Source organism: Protopterus annectens, chromosome 9.part0, assembly GCF_019279795.1.
Source record: "Protopterus annectens isolate FY-2018-M chromosome 9.part0, PAN1.0, whole genome shotgun sequence".
NCBI classification, from domain to species: Eukaryota; Metazoa; Chordata; order Ceratodontiformes; family Protopteridae; genus Protopterus; species Protopterus annectens.
In genome coordinates, this window is record NC_056743.1 from 1,150,254,353 (window position 1) to 1,150,273,147 (window position 18,795).

The following is an 18,795-nucleotide window of genomic DNA, read 5'->3' on the forward strand; positions in this document are numbered from 1 at the left end:
GTCAAACACCTTTCTTTTCATAAAAGACACACAGGATTTAAGTTCCAGACCCAGGATGGGTGATCTTGAAGGAGACATCCCGAATATTCTGGAGAAACAGGAACTCGTGGCAATTAAAGCTGAACTCTTTTAGAAAGCCTGGACTAAACTACTACTGTTCAATTAAAAGTGCACTGGAACTTAGAAAATTGTCACATTGTTTACATGACTAAGTGTATTTTATTTTATTTTTTTCTACAAATTGGTTTTAAATACCATTTTAAATCATTTGAAATGTAAGTGTATATTTTGTTTCCATCATCATACATATATTTTTTTACTTTTTTCTGGTTCTCTTTTTTCCACTTTATTCAAAATGATGGTAATAACAATACTAATTATACAAATATATAGGTTTTTTAGGGTTCTTGTACACAGACCTGAAGAAATCTAGAAGGACGAAAGCGATCTTTTTTAACAATAGGTTATGAAAATAGAAACTGATTTTTACATGCAAAATGTATATGTATATATTTATATATAATTTTTGATCGCAAAATGATCTAAGGTTGATATATTTCCAGCCATGTAGTATATTTCCTTGTATAAAATCACAGACTTAATAATTTGGTTAAATAAAATGTACCATTAAAGTACATTAGGGCTATATATTATTATGACAGCTACTAGGTAGGGCAGGACCAGCTCGAATGTCACACTGATGGGGAATAACACTTTGTTTTACAGCACAATAAACCACTCCCATGCCTGATAAAAGTATATATATATATATATATATATATATATATATATATATTACTACTATTGTCTGATCTGATTAATATACAGTGATTAACTAGAAATATATGGACTGAAAACCTTTCACACAGAAGTTTCTTACACTGTTTTGTCAATATTTCAGTACTTTTACTTGCCGATGTTTCCATGTAGACTCCTGTACTTGGAAATTTTCTGCGTACACTACCAACATGTACACAGAGCTACACGGTTTCATTGTAGGTTGTTGGCTTGCTCAGTCACACTGATTTGCTTCATTGGCATAAATTTCAGCTACTTATGCTGAAATTTGCATTCCGTGAAAGTTTCTGTATTTGTGTGAGAGTGCGTGTGATTGTGCACCCGTACACTGACTGACTTTACTGAATCTAAAACTTGCTGTGCTGCAATCCGCACACGGTAAAAATTATTGTGTAAGCTTTATTGAATTCCCCCCTGCATTTTTATTCAAATTTCTGGCAACACAGAAACAATCCTTCAACATCACATCAGCAAATAAATCCTCAACTGAAACAGTTTCCAAAACAAAGCTTCTTGGAGTCTTAATTGATGATGACTTAAAATATGATCAATACATCATTCAAGCCATCAAGAAAACTCACCAAAAGTTGGACTTCCTCTGGAGAAACAAACCTGTTCTCACTAACTACTCTAGGAATTCTTTAGCAACATTTTATCTTGTCCCTTCACATCTGTATGCAGCGCCCCATCCTGACTAACCTTCAGTCCACCAAAAAAAATAAACTAGAGGTTTGCTACAATAAAATAGCTAAGTTTTCATCCAACCTGCAACACTGTTCACACCACTGACTAGCAATGAAGCACCTATACTGACTCGACTACCTAATTACCTTACCTACTCCCAAGGGCTTACTGCCCATAAAATAATATACAAACCTGACACCTGCCCTTCACTACAAAACAACCTCAAATACCATATCCAACCTAGGAATCTCCACTCACAGAATAAATATCTACTGACGAGGAGACATGAGTGCAAGAGACTCACTTTGTTGCTAAGTACTGGAACTCCATCCCACCTACGCTAAAACAAGACAACATTACCACGCATTTCAAACACAGCATAAAACAACACCTGATGTCCTCATGGCTATGCTCAAACTTCCATCCTGACTAAACTCACCTTTCTTTCTGTTTCACCTCCATTGCCAGTCATTCTATCAATCATCCTGACTCTTTTACCTTTCTTATCCATGTCTCTTTTTCTTTCATCCCTATTATTGCTCCTCCAACTAATCTGTATCCATAACCCTGCCCTACTAATACCCCCTCCTTACTCACCTCATCATCTTACCTGTCTACTGTCATCTCAACCCTTCCACTATTAGAACGTTTGCTACTTATGTTTTTCTTAATTATTTCTGCTTATACCCTTCCTCCTCGTCCATTGTTTTTTGTTCCTGCAGTAGTGACATCCTACCTCATTAATGTCAATACACATATATTGAACCTATGAGAATAATCATTTCTATTGTATTTCTAGCTATTACGTTACCATATCTTTGGCTTATGTAAAATAATATAACTTCTAAAGTATATTGTATATGTCTTTACTATTTGGCTCAATACTACATGCATGGTAATGTATAATGTTTAATTTTTATTGTTGTTCACTGTAAATATGTATTTTATGCAGAGCTTTTGTCCCCAGGTCTCTGCTAAAAATGGGACTTTTGCCCAGTCTGACTTTCTCAGCAAACAATGACAATAAGTAAATAAATAAATAATGCTGACAAAGATATTGCAACAAACATATATATAACATGTACTGATGTAAAAATATTTGTCCATGCTTCTACAAGTAAGACAGAGTGCTCATAGTCACTGGTAATACTGAAACCAGCCGGTCAGTTGTCCTGGCACTCCTTTATTTGGTGCCCACCACCAGCCATTTGAAGACACCAAAAAAAAAAAGAAGTCCTAAATCCCTCAAATCAAATTGAAGACCAAAAAGGAGAAAAAAATACCACATAACCTACTGTATGGCTCTCACTGCTACAGGTTGGCAAAGCTTCTTGATAAAGTTTACCAAAGCTTTTTGCTGCAATTTTTATTCTACAACTGTAGCAAGAAGCTCATTGCTACAGTTCATAAACAATACTGAATGTCCTTGGGTCATTTAAGCAGCAACGTTTCTGATCAGCAATCACAGCGGCTTCAATACTTTTACCTTACAGGCAGAGCTACTACAAGGACAGAGCATATGTTGATCAGTGCTTACACTAAAATGCCGATCATGTCACTCAACTACTTGTGTCTGGAAGGCTCTCCTCCTTGCTCCACCTTTGCTACAGCTCTGAGTATCAGTACCACATTTGCAAAATTTGCACAATGTGTATAACGCAGTATGCAAAATTTGTTAATGTGTTTAACACAGTGTGGTGAGGACAAGGAGATATCATCATCATCATCAACATCCTCTTTCGGCTTTTTCCCGTTAGGGGTCGCCACAGCGGATCATCTCTTTCCATTTCTTCCAATCCTCTGCATCTTGCTCTGTCACACCAACCACCTGCATGTCCTCTCTCACCACGCCCATAAACCTTATCTTAGGCCTTTCTCTTCCTCTTACCTGGCAGCTCCATCCTTAGCATCTTTTTCCCAATATACCCATCATCCCTCCTCAGCACATGTCCAAACCAACAATGTGAATTTAACATGTGTGCCAATAACACTTTGTTTTACAGCACAATAAACCACTCCCATGCCTGATAAAAAGTATATATATATATATATATATATATATATATATATATATATATTTAGAAAGCTTGTGAGGAAATTATTACTCTATTTTTGTTTTACTTGGATCGCTTGTCTGTGTACTTAGTAAAGGATTTTCGACTGGAAACAGACTGCCTGCCTTGCTTGGATTACTTTCGAATACTTAGTAATGCTGTAGAATTATATATTTTCTATTATTACTTTTTGACTTGACGAGTTTACGTTCACTACTTCTACTACTATTGTCTGATCTGATTAATATACAGTGATTAACTAGAAATATATGGACTGAAAACCTTTCACACAGAGAAGTTTCTTACACTGTTTTGTCAATATTTCAGTACTTCTACTTGCCTGTGTTTCCATGTAGACTCCTGTACTTGGAAATTTTCTGCGTTCACTGCCAACATGTACACAGAGCTACACGGTTTCATTGTAGGTTGTTGGATTGCTCAGTCACACTGATTTGCTTCATTGGCATAAATTTCAGCTACTTATGCTGAAATTTGCATTCCGTGAAAGTTTCGGTATTTGTGTGAGAGTGCTCGTGATTGTGCACCCATACACTGACTGACTTTACTAAATCTAAAACTTGCTGTGCTGAGATCCGCACAAGGCAAAAATTATTGTGTAAGCTTTATTGAATTCCCCCCTGCATTTTTATTCAAATCTCTGGCAGCACAGAAACAATCCTTCAACATCACATCAGCAAATAAATCCTCAACTGAAACAGTTTTCAAAACAAAGCTTCTTGGTGTCTTAATTGATGATGACTTAAAATATGATCAACACATCATTCAAGCCATCAGGAAAACTCACCAAAAGTTGGACTTCCTCTGGAGAAACAAACCTGTTCTCACTAACTACTCTAGGAATTCTTTAGCAACATTTTATCTTGTCCTTTCACATCTGTATGCAGCACCCATCCTGACTAACCTTCAGTCCACCAAAAAAATAAACTAGAGGTTTGCTACAATAAAATAGCTAAGTTTGCATCCAACCTACCAGACTGTTCACACCACTGACTAGCAATGAAGCACCTACACTGACTCGACTACCTAATTACCTTACCTACTCCCAAGGGCTTACTCCCAATAAAATAATACACAAACCTGACACCTGCCCTTCACTACAAAACAACCTCATATACCATATCAACCTAGGAATCTCCACTCACAGAATAAATATCTACTGACGAGGAGACAGGAGTGCAGGAGACTCACTTTACTCAGTGCATGTTGCTAAGCACTGGAACTCCCTCCCACCTACGCTAAAACAAGACAACATTACCACACATTTCAAACACAGCATAAAACAACACCTGACGTCCTCATGGCTATGCTCATACTTCCATCCTGACTAAACTCACTTTTCTTTCTGTTTCACCTCCATTACCAGTCATTCTATCAATCACCCTGACTCTTTCGCCTTTCTTATCCATGTCTCTTTTTCTTTCATCCCCATTATTGCTCCTCCAACTAATCTGCATCCATAACCCTGCCCTACTAATACCCCCTCCTTACTCACCTCATCATCTTACCTGTCTACTGTCATCTCAACCCTTCCACTATTAGAACTTTTGCTACTTATGTTTTACTTAATTATTTCTGCTTATACCCTTCCTCCTTTTCCTTGTTTTTTGTTCCTGCAGTAGTGGCATCCTACCTCATTAATGTCAATACACATATACTAAACCTATGAGCATAATAATTTCTGTTGTATTTATAGCTATTACGTTACCATATCTTTGGTTTATGTAAAATAATATAACTTCTAAAGTATATTGTAAATGTCTTTACTATTTGGCTCAATACTACATGCATGGTAATGTATAATGTTTAATTTCATTGTTGTTCACTGTAAATACGTATTTTATGCAGAGCTTTTGTCCCCAGGCCTTTGCTAAAAATGGGACTTTTGCCCAGTCAGACTTTCTCAGCAAACAAATGACAATAAGTAAATAAATAAATAATGTTGACAAATATATTGCAACAAACATATATATATATATAAAACACGTAGTGATGTAAAAATATTTGTCCATGCTTCTACAAGTAAGCCAGAGTGCTCATAGTCACTGGTAATACTGAAACCAGCCTGTCAGTTGTCCTGGCACTCCTTTATTTGGTGCCCACCACCAGCCATTTCAAGACACCAAAAAAAAAGAAGTCCTAAAACCCTTAAATCAAATTGAAGATGAAAAAAGAGAAAAAAATACCACATAACCTACTGTATGGATCTCACTGCTACAGGTTAGCAAAGCTTCTTGATACAGTTTACCAAAGCTTTTTGCTGCAATTTTTATTCTACAACTGTAGCAAGAAGCTCATTGCTATAGTTCATAAACAATGCTGAATGTTCTTGGGCCATTTAAGCAGCAACATTTCTGATCAGCAATCACAGCTGCTTCAATGCTTTTACCTTACAGGCAGAGCTACTACAAGGACAGAGCATATGCTGATCAGTGCTTACACTAAAATGCCAATCATGTCACTCAACTGCTTGTGCCTGGAAGGCTCTCCTCCTTGCCCCACCTTTGCTACAGCTCTGAGTATCAGTACCACATTTGCAAAATTTGCACAATGTGTATAACACAGTATGCAAATTTTGTTAATCTGTTTAACACAGTGTGGTGAGGACAAGGAGATATCATCATCATCATCAACATCCTCTTTCGGCTTTTCCCGTTAGGGGTCGCCACAGCGGATCATCTCTTTCCATTTCTTCCAATCCTCTGCATCTTGCTCTGTCACACCAACCACCTGCATGTCCTCTCTCACCACGTCCATAAACCTTATCTTAGGCCTTCCTCTTCTCCTCTTACCTGGCAGCTCCATCCTTAGCATCTTTTTCCCAATATACCCATCATCCCTCCTCAGCACATGTCCAAACCAACGCAATCTCATCTCTCTTACTTTGCCTCCAAACTGTCCAACATGAGCTGACCCTCTAATATACTATTCCTAATCCTATCCATCCTAGTCACACCCAGTGCAAATCTTAACATCTTTAACTCTGCCACATCCAGCTCGGACTCCTGCCTTTTTGTCAGTGCCACTGTCTCCAACCCATATAACATAGCTGGTCTCACTACACTCTTGTAGACCTTCCCTTTCACTCTTACTGGTACCCATCTGTCACAAATCACTCCTGACACTCTTCTCCACCCATTCCACCCTACCTGTACTCTCTTCTTCACCTCTCTTCCACATTCACCATTACTCTGAACTGTTGATCCCAAGTACTTAAACTCGTCCACCTTTACCAACTCTTCTCCCTGCATCCTCACCATTCCTCTACCCTCCCTCTCATTTACACACATATATTCTGTCTTAGCCCTGCTGACCTTCATTCCTCTGCTCTCTAGAGCATATCTCCACCTCTCCAGAGTCTCCTCAACCTGATTCCTACTCTCACTACAGATCACAATGTCATCTGCAAACATCATAGTCCACGGGGCCTCCTGTCTGATCTCATCTGTCAACCTGACCATCACCACTGCAAATAAGAAAGGACTCAGAGCTGATCCTTGATGTAATCCCACCTCCACCTTAAACGGATCTGTCACTCCCACTGCAGTCCTCACCACTGCCACACTACCCTCGTACATATCCTGTACCACTCTTACATACTTCTCTGCCACTCCCAACTTCCTCATACAATACCACAACTCTTCTCTAGGCACCCTGTCATATGCTTTCTCCAAGTCTACAAAGACAGAATGCAACTCCTTCTGACCTTCTCTGTATTTCTCCAATAACACTCTCAGAGCAAACATTGCATCTGTAGTGCTCTTTCCTGGCATGAAACCATACTGCTGATCACTAATCATCACCTCCCTTCTTAACCTAGCTTCTACTACTCTTTCCCATAACTTCAAGCTGTGACTGATCAGTTTTATCCCTCTGTAGTTACTGCAGCTCTGCACATCACCCTTATTCTTAAAGATAGGTACCAAAACACTTTTTCTCCACTCCTCAGGCATCCTCTGACTTTCCAAAATTTCATTAAACAATCTAGTTAGAAATTCCACTGCCATTTCTCCTAAGCACCTCCATGCTTCCATTGGTATGTCATCTGGGCCAACAGCCTTCCCATTCTTCATCCTCTTCATAGCTGCCCTTACTTCCTCCTTGCTAATCTGTTTCACTTCCTGATTCACTATCCCCACATCATCCAATCTTCTCTCTCTCTCATTCTCTTCATTCATCAGCCTCTCAAAATACTCTTCCATCTACTCAACACACTCTCCTCTCTTGTGAGTACCTTTCCCTCACAATCCTTTATCACCCTTACTTGCTGCACATCTTTCCCAGCTCTGTCCCTCTGTCTAACTAATCGGTACAGGTCCTTTTCTCCCTCTTTAGTGTCCAACCTCTCATACAACTCTCCATATGCCTTATCCTTAGCTTCCGCCACCTCTCTCTTTGCCATGCGCCTCATCTCCTTATACTCATGTCTACTTTCTTCATCTCTTTGACAATCCCACTTCTTCTTCGCCAGCCTCTTCCTCTGTATACTCTCCTGTACTTCTTCATTCCACCACCAGGTCTCCTTGTCCTCCTTCCTCTGTCCAGATGTCACACCAAGCACCTTTCTAGCAGTCACCCTTACTAGTTCTGCTGTAGTTACCCAGCTATTCGGTAACTCTCCACTGCCTCCCAGTGCCTGTCTTAACTCTTCCCTAAACTCCACTTCACAATCACCTTTTTTAACTTCCACCATTTAATCCTTGGCACAGCTTTCACACTTCTCCTCCTCTTCCTGATCACCAACGTCATTCTACAGACCACCATTCTATGCTGCTTAACTACACTTTCCCCTGCCACCACTTTACAGTCTCCAATCTCCTTCAGACTGGCCCTCCTACATAGGATATAATCCACCTGTGTGCATCTTCCTCCACTCTTGTACATCACCCTATGCTCCTCCCTCTTCTTAAAATACGTATTCACCACAGCCATGTCCATCCTTTTCGCAAAATCCACAATCATCTGACCTTCTGCATTCCTCTCCTTAACACCATACCTACCCATCACTTCCTCATCCCCTCTGTTCACTTCACCAACATGCCCATTAAAGTCCGCTCCAATCACTAGTCTCTGACCCTTGGGTACACTCACGACAACTTCATCCAACTCACTCCAAAATTTCTCTTTCTCATCCATCGCACACCCAACTTGTGGAGCATATGCACTAGCAACATTCATCATTACACCATCAATTTCGAGCTTCATAAACATCACTCTGTCAGACACTCTCTTCACGTCTAAAACACTCTTGACATATTGTTCCTTTAGTATAACCCCTACCCCATTTCTCCTGCCATCCACACCATGATAAAACAATTTGAACCTGTTTCCTAAACACCTGGCCTTACTTCCCTTCCATCTGGTCTCTTGCACACACAATACATCAACCTTCCTTCTCTCCATCATATCAGCTAGCTCTCTTCCTATACCAGTCATACTGCCAACATTCAAAGTTCCTACCATCGCTGCTACACTCCTAACCTTCCTCCTCTCTTTTGTTTGTAGAGAAAAACTAATTAATGAAAATATAGTGCTAAATAAACTTTAACATTTTTTCTATTAAATGCAAATACTTAACATGAAAATTTGTCAATTATTTCAAAAATACATTGAAACATGGAGTGTTTTATTTACTAAGAAGTTTAAGACTTCTGATAAAACAGAAGAAGCAATTTACTTTGTAGCTGGCAAAATTGCAAAAGTGCTACCCCAATCACTTGATGAGAAAAATGTAATACTAGCATGCTCTGCCATAAAGAAAACTATGATTGGCCCCGAATACTTAGCTGAAGTTAAGACGATTTCTTTGGCTGAACAACAAGGTTTCTAAGGACTGGAATTATTGGCCTGTATCCATCAAGTCAATACCCTCCCTCCCATCTTTCAAAACCCTCTGAAAGACTTCCAAGCTAAAATCTGCCTGTGTTCTTGCTCAAAACCAGATAAAGTATATACCTAAATGTGAGAAAGTACATTTTCTTTCCTTATACCTCCTTACTCTCCCTTCTTCACTTACTTCCTGACTTCTATCGAATTCTCTTTCCTGACTTTCTCTATAAATATACCATCAGCCTGTTTTTTTCCTTCTCTTAATATTGCAATAACTTAACTTAAATTTTTTCTACAAGCTGTCTTAAAATTTCTACAAATATTAAATGATTACCATATAATTTGTATCATTTCTTATCCAGTGTTTTTATATTATCTATATTTTTTATAATTATTTAAACTGCAGATGTTTTTGTTACATATATGAAGATTGTAAAATGTTTGTTGTTATAGCATTTTATAATAATTTGGAGCTTTTCTCCCCAGGCCTCTGCTGAAAATGGGCTTCTACCCATTTGGACTTTCCCAGTAATCAAATGTCAATAAATAAAAAATAAATAAATAAATAAGTAAAACATCGAACATTTAATGAAAAACAGAGTTGTGAAAAATAATACCATCTCTCCGTTTCAAGTTTTGAATCTACTGATGTTTGTAAACTTGCTTGACTCTTGGCTTACATAAATTCAATTCATGAAATTATTTATGCTTCAAAGACCTCAACACCACCATTCCTACAAGATGAAAATATACCTTTATGGTCTTAAATACATGGAAAGAAATATTTTATCTTGGAAGTAAAAGAAGCAGTTTGAATATGCACAGATGGTACTTCCTCAATGAACAGGTGCTCCAAAGAAATGTACTGTCTTGTCAAAAAAAAAGAAGCTGCATATTGCCTTCTATACTAATAATGATAATTTTAGACAAAACTGCACAGGTAATAAACTTTCTGAAAGCCAGGCCTCATAAATTATGCATACTTGATGAAAATGTAGAAATTGTAGCAAAACAGAAGCATCCTTCTACATACTGAAGTAAGCTTGTTATCAAGGAGATGAGTATTAAGTCAGTTTTTGAGTATAAGAATGCAACATTAGAGTTACACAAGTGTGAAAATAAAATTGAGATTATAGGTCTACATAAAAATGAACTATGGCTCATTAAATAAGTGTTTGTCTGATATATTTGAACCATTGAATAAAACAAATTCAAGAATGTAAGGACACATTTGAATTCTTGAAGAAAACAAAGTCCAGCATGTAAGGAAAAAGTAAGAGTGTTTTGGCATCACCAGACAGGAAATTCATCGCTGAGAAACAAATTAAAATTTTTATACTGAAAAATCAAAGTGGGCAATTCTGAAATGCTCCCAAAATATCTGATTGATATTTGAAGAAAGATATAAAAAGTTATTTGTAAATACCTGACATTACTAATAAACAATGAATACACTTCACATTGGAATATGTGGAACAAAAATCATCAGTGTATTCTGATATATTACTTATGATGATTGAAAAATGAAAATTTAACTGGAATGTTTTGTCTTTCTATATAGCCCCTTAAGATTGGTTGATTGAAAATGTAATTGATATTGTTATTTAGTAACTGGAGTTGCATTTAAAAAATACTTTTGTTTCAGTGAATGGTTTACTCCTTGTGAATGTTTTTGCTGAAGTGCTAGGAGGAACAGGTTATTTTTGTTCCACATATTCCATTGTGAAGTGTATTAGGTATATATTTTTCTTTCCTGTTATATTTTATAATATGGAAGCTAGAAGTATTGGTGGAAATGTTGCTGGAATTATTAGAGTTTTACAGAATGTTACAATGGATTATTCATTTGAAAACAAATGTTAGAACATTGACAATTCTGTCTTACTGAGAATTATTCATTGCTCCAGAATATGGAAGATATTAATGAAGCTTAAGTGTAAACTAAAATGGACAATCTGCAAAACTTGAGAAAACAAAAACTATATATTTTTTCATATTGAACTAATTTGGAAATTATTTGGAGCTGAATTTAACTCTCAAAAGTTTGCAACCTGAAAAGTGGCTAGGAATTTTTTCCACAGCAATGATTTAGACCTGTGGGATTGTTGGGTACAAGCAATTTATGCTTGTAGTAAAGAGTGGATTAAAATCCTACTTGAGCATGATGACAAAAACATTGGTGCTTGGTGTCTGATTTCAAAGTATTTGAAGAGGAATTAAAAGCTGATTTTGATAAAGACTGTTTTGTTGCTGAACTGGAGGAGGAGAAGAAAGGAGCAGATTGTAAAGAATGAAAAAAAAACTATTAATGGCAGGAAAAGGAAAAAAACTTGACTGTGAAAAAGCAGATCACAATAATTAACAGCTAGTCTTTTGCAAAGAAGTAGTTCATACAAGGTATGTGACACGATCTCATATTTCACATTAGAGTATGTTTATGTGGAGTTATCTGTAGAAAGCAGTTAGTGTTCAGTTTCTTCTGAGAACAGTCTTCAAAATTTCCAGATGGTGAACAGAGGAGAATGATATAATGTTGAAAATGAGAATGAAATAAGAATAACTACTTGGAGAGGTGTAGCTTGAAGTTAATGAAGAGTGAGAGATGCAGCATGAGGTCAAGCTGGAGATGGTAATGAGACTTTATTTTTGCAAGAATTTAATTTGTGTTTTTTTTTTTTTTTTTTTTTTTACAAATAGACTCTCCCACCCCTAGTTTCCTATCTAAAAGTTTGTCTTTCTTGCCTATTACTCTCTCTGCTTTGGATGATTGTACACTGTGCTTGCACTATTGATTAAATTGCCCTAATTAAACTAAGAACAACCAAGAAAAACAACAAATATTATACTTTACATTATAAGTACAATCGAGTAATATTACATTAAATTATACACAAAACACAAAGAATCCATTTAAAATGAAAAAAATTCATAGCCTAAAAAATAAAAATGTCACAGAAAAGAACTGTCAGCACATCAATACATCATGCAAGGCACCAAACTGAAACTTGACAATAATCTAAATTATCCTAAACTTTTGCAGATTTAACAGCCTGTCAGTTAGCACAGATAAATAAGATACTGAGTTGTTAACAAGGTGCTTCATGTTGTCACAGGTTTGACTTAATAAGCTTACCTTTGCCTGTTGTGAAATGCTAAGTAAGTGACTCAGCCTGGCAGTGTTCCTGGGTCACTACTCAAAAGAAACACTTGTGTACAATGGCTTTACCCAGTTAACAAAAAAAAAAAATCACATTTAGATATTAAAATATAAAATAAAAAATAACTATCTGCCAATATGTAATGTTGATTACAATGATACTGTAGTAAAGAATTACAGAAAATCAGAGAGTAATAAGATAGTATGCATTATTCAAAGCAAGGTGCATAGAAGTAATGCAACCTGAACATCTGCTATATGTTAACTTTTGATATAGACATTTAGTGAAATACTCTTTCAAAACTAAAAAAGCACAATGTAAAAAATGGGGTGTCTGGGTCACTGTGTGACATTATTTTTCAATTCTAAAAGTATTTAAAATAATTGAAAATTATATTTGAAGACAATTAGCATCGTGGAGTAGGTAGCAGTCACTGTGTGACGTTATAACATTATCTTCTACTCCCGAATGTATGACATAAAAAAGTCAACTAGCAAAACTTGAAAGGGCTGCATAACTATTTCACTTATAATTTAGCTACCATCCTGCATAGTCTATCAGAGTAAACTGCAGTTCCTCTAATCCTTTCATTCTATACTATACATAAAATATTAAAAAGAAGTAGGGATGAAGCCAGAATTATACTAATAAAAAAACTTCTCACTGAAACAAGTGACTTAACATCTGATTAGTACCACTATAACATCAAACGTATGTTAAAAAGTATTGACTATTAATTAGTTTCTTGTGCAAATCTGCCAAAAATAAATCGATTTTATATTAGAAAACTAGCTTTTAATTAATTTAAGTCTACAATGATAAATAAGCACAGATACACTTTCTTATAACTTATTCTTCACATCAGATATTTTGCTGTGGTATTGTTGCTTAGTTGTCATCCACATCAAATAAGATGGACGTTTAAATCACATTAATAACCATTGAAAGCATACCACCTTATGGACAAAATACAGATGGGACCAAAATAGCACCATTCAGCAAAATGTTAACAGACAAATCCAAATGCATAACAATGTGATTTGCTTATAATGTGCTTGTGTCTCATGATTCATGTCAATATTCATATAAAAATGACTGTTCCTTTTATTTCTGAACCTCTCTTTCTTTCATGCTTTGATTTTTCTTGTATATTCACTGTTGTTTAAACCCAGGAGTCATGTTTGTTTTTCAACTACGGAAAAGCATACCTTTGATTTTCTGCACATGTTTGTCAACTGTTTGGTCATTTGCTAGAGAACCTGGCATAAACTAAAAATAGTTTAATAATACCTGAACTAAATGTGATTAAACAAATCTGAGAGAAATGAATTAATTTCTGAAAGGTTTTATTTGTTTGCCATTTAGATGTATTTTACATAATGAATATTTTAAATAATTTAGGTATATGTTGAGATAAGCTGATTAATCTTTTAAATAATGTAGGTATTTGTTGAGATAAGCTAATTAAAATGCCATATTATAAAGCTATTTATGGTCTCCTAGCAGGATTAACTGAGGTAAGGAATTGCTGTCTTAATGAACAGAGCTTCTGATTCATGGCAGACTTACTGAAATCATAAAGCTGACTTCTTGATGGTCACTCTCTGATTATAGTTGCCCTGATTGTGGATGATATGAATTTATTTTTAGTACATTTTTCCAGATATGGTCCCTTTGAGCAGAGACCCTGTGTGACTAAAGAGGTTGCTGGGGCCTAAAACGAGTTATGCATATTAATGGCTTAGAGAAATACAAATCTGTATAATTATAAAACAATATAACTATGCTGCTACCACATCAACAAAACCATAATCATACAGTACAAGTGTAGGTTTATAGTATAAAACAAAACAGTCACTACAAAATAGTAATGCTGTTATTTCTAAGTGTGTACCCATGTACAAAACAAAACCTATTTTTGTAGGGAGAGCAAGCTTTCCTGTATCTCTGTAGACATGACTGTATCTCCCATACCCCTGCTACTAAATTAGTTTAAATCCAAAGCTGCACAACTTTGTGGAAGAAAGAATATGTGATTTTTCCTGATTTTGTACCAACTCAAAATTTCACTCATAAAGTCGTTAAATAAAGTACTGCCAGTACCGATCAATGAACAAATGCCTAAGTAACAGGCATGTGTGTCCTTTTCTGTGTGAGCATGTCTGCAAGTTGGCACCTTTCTTTTCCAGCCCAGCAGGACACCTTCCTTTCTGCTTCTGCAAAGACTATATAATCAGAGCTATCACTTCTACAGTCCTCCTCATTGTTCAGAAAATATATTTTTTTACATAAAATGAGAATGTTACCGATCCAATGACTTGAAATGCTTACTACTTTTATTTCTATTATTCATATCTTTTGCAAATAAATAAATAATCTCAGGAAATCTATCTATCATTGTTAATTGGGTAGATGAGCAATTCCGATGACCCTTTACAACTATGACCTGTCCCAGAACATCAGCTGCTTACAAATAGTTACTGCAAACGTATCCATTCTTCAATACTTGCTTTGTCAAATTATTCAGCATTTAATTTGGAGAAGGCAGATCATTAACTCTGGCTTCTTAGAATGCTGTCATGTGAAACTGTAGTATAAGCTGTTATTCACAATAGCCTGTCCATGAAAGCTGTAGTACAACACGTTCATCTTGGCTGTACATACAAGCATGCAAGCATCAGCACAGCCTGTTTCTAGCAGTACTCTGTGAGAGCAGCAGCCACCACGTTTCATACCCCAAAACACAAGTTTTGTCCCTAAAAGTGACTCTGCATCTATTTTGCAAAATCTTTTTCCAAATCACACAAAACTTTTTATTATGTTACTACACATGGATGAAAAGTGTTTTTGAGCCATTTCACTACCCTGGCTATCAAAGCAATATTATTGGGAATCTAATATCTGATTAAGTCAATTAGCTTAAATACCTCTCAGTCACAAATTCCCTTTCACATTAAGACAAGTGGCACCCAGCACATAACAAACTACACATAGTTGCACTTCCTCGCTAAACAGTAGATGTCTGTAGCTGCTCAAACTGTCATATCACATGTTTCTTCCCCTTTAAACCAACTTACAAATACTATTCACAGGAAACTGCAGAGTAAAGAAATCAGTAATGCTTAATGGCAAAACAGGAAGAAATAATAGCTATCTTAGTTTATCTTTTTAAGCAGCAGTGTTTCCTTTACTTTGTACTTTAAATGCTGGTGTTATATCTAGATGCTTGTCAGAAAACATCATAAACAACACAGCATGGATATTTTACTAACCTTCATAGGTTTATTAAGACCATTTAAAAAAAAAGTACATGACATTTTATGTAATTTCACCTAGCTAGGCTTTAGCATTCTTAAAGCCATATGCTCCTATATATACTAAATATACTACATAAACTACTTAGGCATTATCAGTTTATCAATTTCATTTTGCTGTTGTCATCTAGTCATTAATTCATTGTTAAACATAAATGTGTGTGTGTGTGTGTGTGTGTGTGTGTGTGTGTGTGTGTGTGTGTGTGTGTGTGTGTGTGTGTGTGTGCGTGTTATCCACAACCCCTTTTTCCCATGTTTGCACATGGGGTCAGGGTCAGGGTGTCACTTCAGCACTGACAATCATCTGGAGCCAAGGTTCACACCACCAGGTGGCTAGCCTTCTGCAGTAGTCCTTCCATACCACACACTCATATGCACTTTCACACCTATGGCCAATTTACAGTGTCCATTCCACCAACTGCATGTCTTTGGAATGAGGGAAGAAACCGGAGCACCAGGAGGAATATCTCGGTAACAATGCTATCTGCTATGTTACTGTGCCACCCTGTGTGTGTGTGTGTGTGTGTGTGTGTGTGTGTGTGTGTGTGTGTGTGTGTTTATATATATATATATATATATATATATATATATATATATATATATATATATATATATATAAACTATCTGCTGTGCCAAGTTTAAGGCTATTGGTTTCTTTGCTCTTCCCTGTCAGTTTTATTCATTTTATCTTTTATCATGCCCTGTCTAACTTATATGAAATTTAATTAGGATATTTTTCCAATCCTGCCATTTTGCTTTAGTCATCTCTAAGTTAGAAATGATGCCATGTAAAAGAGATTATTCACAGAATCCCTATTCCTGGACCTATTCTTCCACAGTTTTATTTGTTTATTTAAAAATAAATTGATACCACAGTCTGCAGAGAGACTTAGTCAAGATTTACAGAGTCATATACTAGCTTATACACCACCCTACAGAATACAGATTGCTCTCCCATGCCCCCCCCCATTCTGGACTCATTTCTGCACATTTCTAGACAGCATATCCTTTTAGCATTCAAAAAGCCGAAATTAAGTCTAAATCTGTAACTTAGTATTTGTAGTACAGAACCAGGAGGAGAAATACACAAGGGCTTCATTATACAAATAAACAATTATTGTAGAATGCATGCAAGGAGCATGACCGGCTATACTACTAACTGTTTTCTCTTATGTGACTAGCAGCTCACAGAAAGTCACATAGGTGGATTTAAAGGGGGTGTTAATGATATTATATTTACCCCGTCAGTGTTTACGATAAGATGAAATCAGTCAACAAATCTGGGTTTCCATGTCACAGCTTCATTTTTAAATTGCACATGTTATTGCAGACCATTTTTAGCCATAAATGTAAATCAGTATGGAGTTGACTAATGCAGGTATTATGGCAATTTGCAGATAATTAATTGAAGCTTTTGCACAAAGCACCTCAGCAAAAGGAATACTAAAACTACGCTGTGCTTCCTATTGGTTTAAGTAAAATATGACAACTGTCCAGAGTTGTAACTAACACTGGTGGTACAACAGTATTAAGCCCTGAAAACATCCAGGTGCCCAGGTTTGATTAGTGACTAGGGCACTTGACAGTATTGGTCAGGAAGGATGGATGTGTCCATCCTGGGAGGAAGCTCAGGGCAAAGCTGGACATGTACACCACTGATCTCTTCGAAACTGGTCTGGGATGCTGATATGCAGCCTGGTAGTGCATATTAGGATCACCAAGAATAACAACAGGTGGCAGCCTTCAGAGAGGGTGTGAAGGAGCTTGCACCTGTGGTGGGAAGACACTGGGAGTCTCCGTGGTGATGAAGAACAGTCATTATCCCTACCCAGGAGGTAGAATTAGTTTATAACATGCATCATCATACCCAGGATTCCGGTGAAGACAGTAAGCACCTTCCTGGATGGCTGCATCATAGCTCACATCCACAAAACAGCTGTCACCCTGATGCTGATTGAAATTCTCAGGCAGGATAATGAATGGGCTGTATGCCACTGGGGGATTAGGATCAATGATTAATAGGCACAGAAACAAAAATCAGCTAGAAAAAAGCCTTCCAGCTATTTGTTGTCTCAGCTAGTAAAACATATATTAATTCATTGTGGCTCATAAATAATACTGTGTATATGCATAATAACTGGACTCAAGGAAAAATAAAAATTACACATTAAAGAAATAGTATATTAATGATGTTTATTTTCATGACAATCTGATAGTGTAACATTTATTAATTTCTATATATACTTAGTCAGAGGTTCAACAAATATATGAATTATTTGCTAACAGTGAATAGCTACTGTTACTGGTTGCTGGTTTTACCTCTGAACTGCTGATTTTAAATGGTGTTTTTTTTTCTTTTAAGTCTTTATTAATATAAATACACCTATGGGGTAAAGTTTACCTGGTGACAAAAATATATTCAGATGTGTCACAAGTATGGATGTATCTATTTTGGTTCCATTATACAAGACTATATAGTTAGACCACTTATGGAGTACTGTTCCCTTCTGCATCTGTAATCAGACACAAATAAAGACATTTGAGAGAGTTCTTATGTTATTCTCTAGGCAGATTACCAAGATGAGATATTTATTCCACAGAGTAACAGCTGTTAAGAAGAGATTTGATTATGTTTTTAAATTCTGTAAAATGAGTTGTTAGTAACACTCGGGAATGAGTGTGTTTATCAGTCAGTGGAAAGCAGGAATAATTCCTTCCTTTTTTTCCTTACTTCCATTAAGAACGTCATTAAGGAGCTCTTTCTTTCACCATAGGTTGGGTAGGTGGTAGAATGCACTTCCAGTACACATGAGAAAGTCTGACAACCTGGTTATTTTGAAAAATTAATAGATAGATGGTTGAAGATAAAGTTTAAAAAATTGATTTTAATAGCTGCAAACTCTTGGGTAGCTAATGATTTTGGCTCTGAGTTTGCATTAA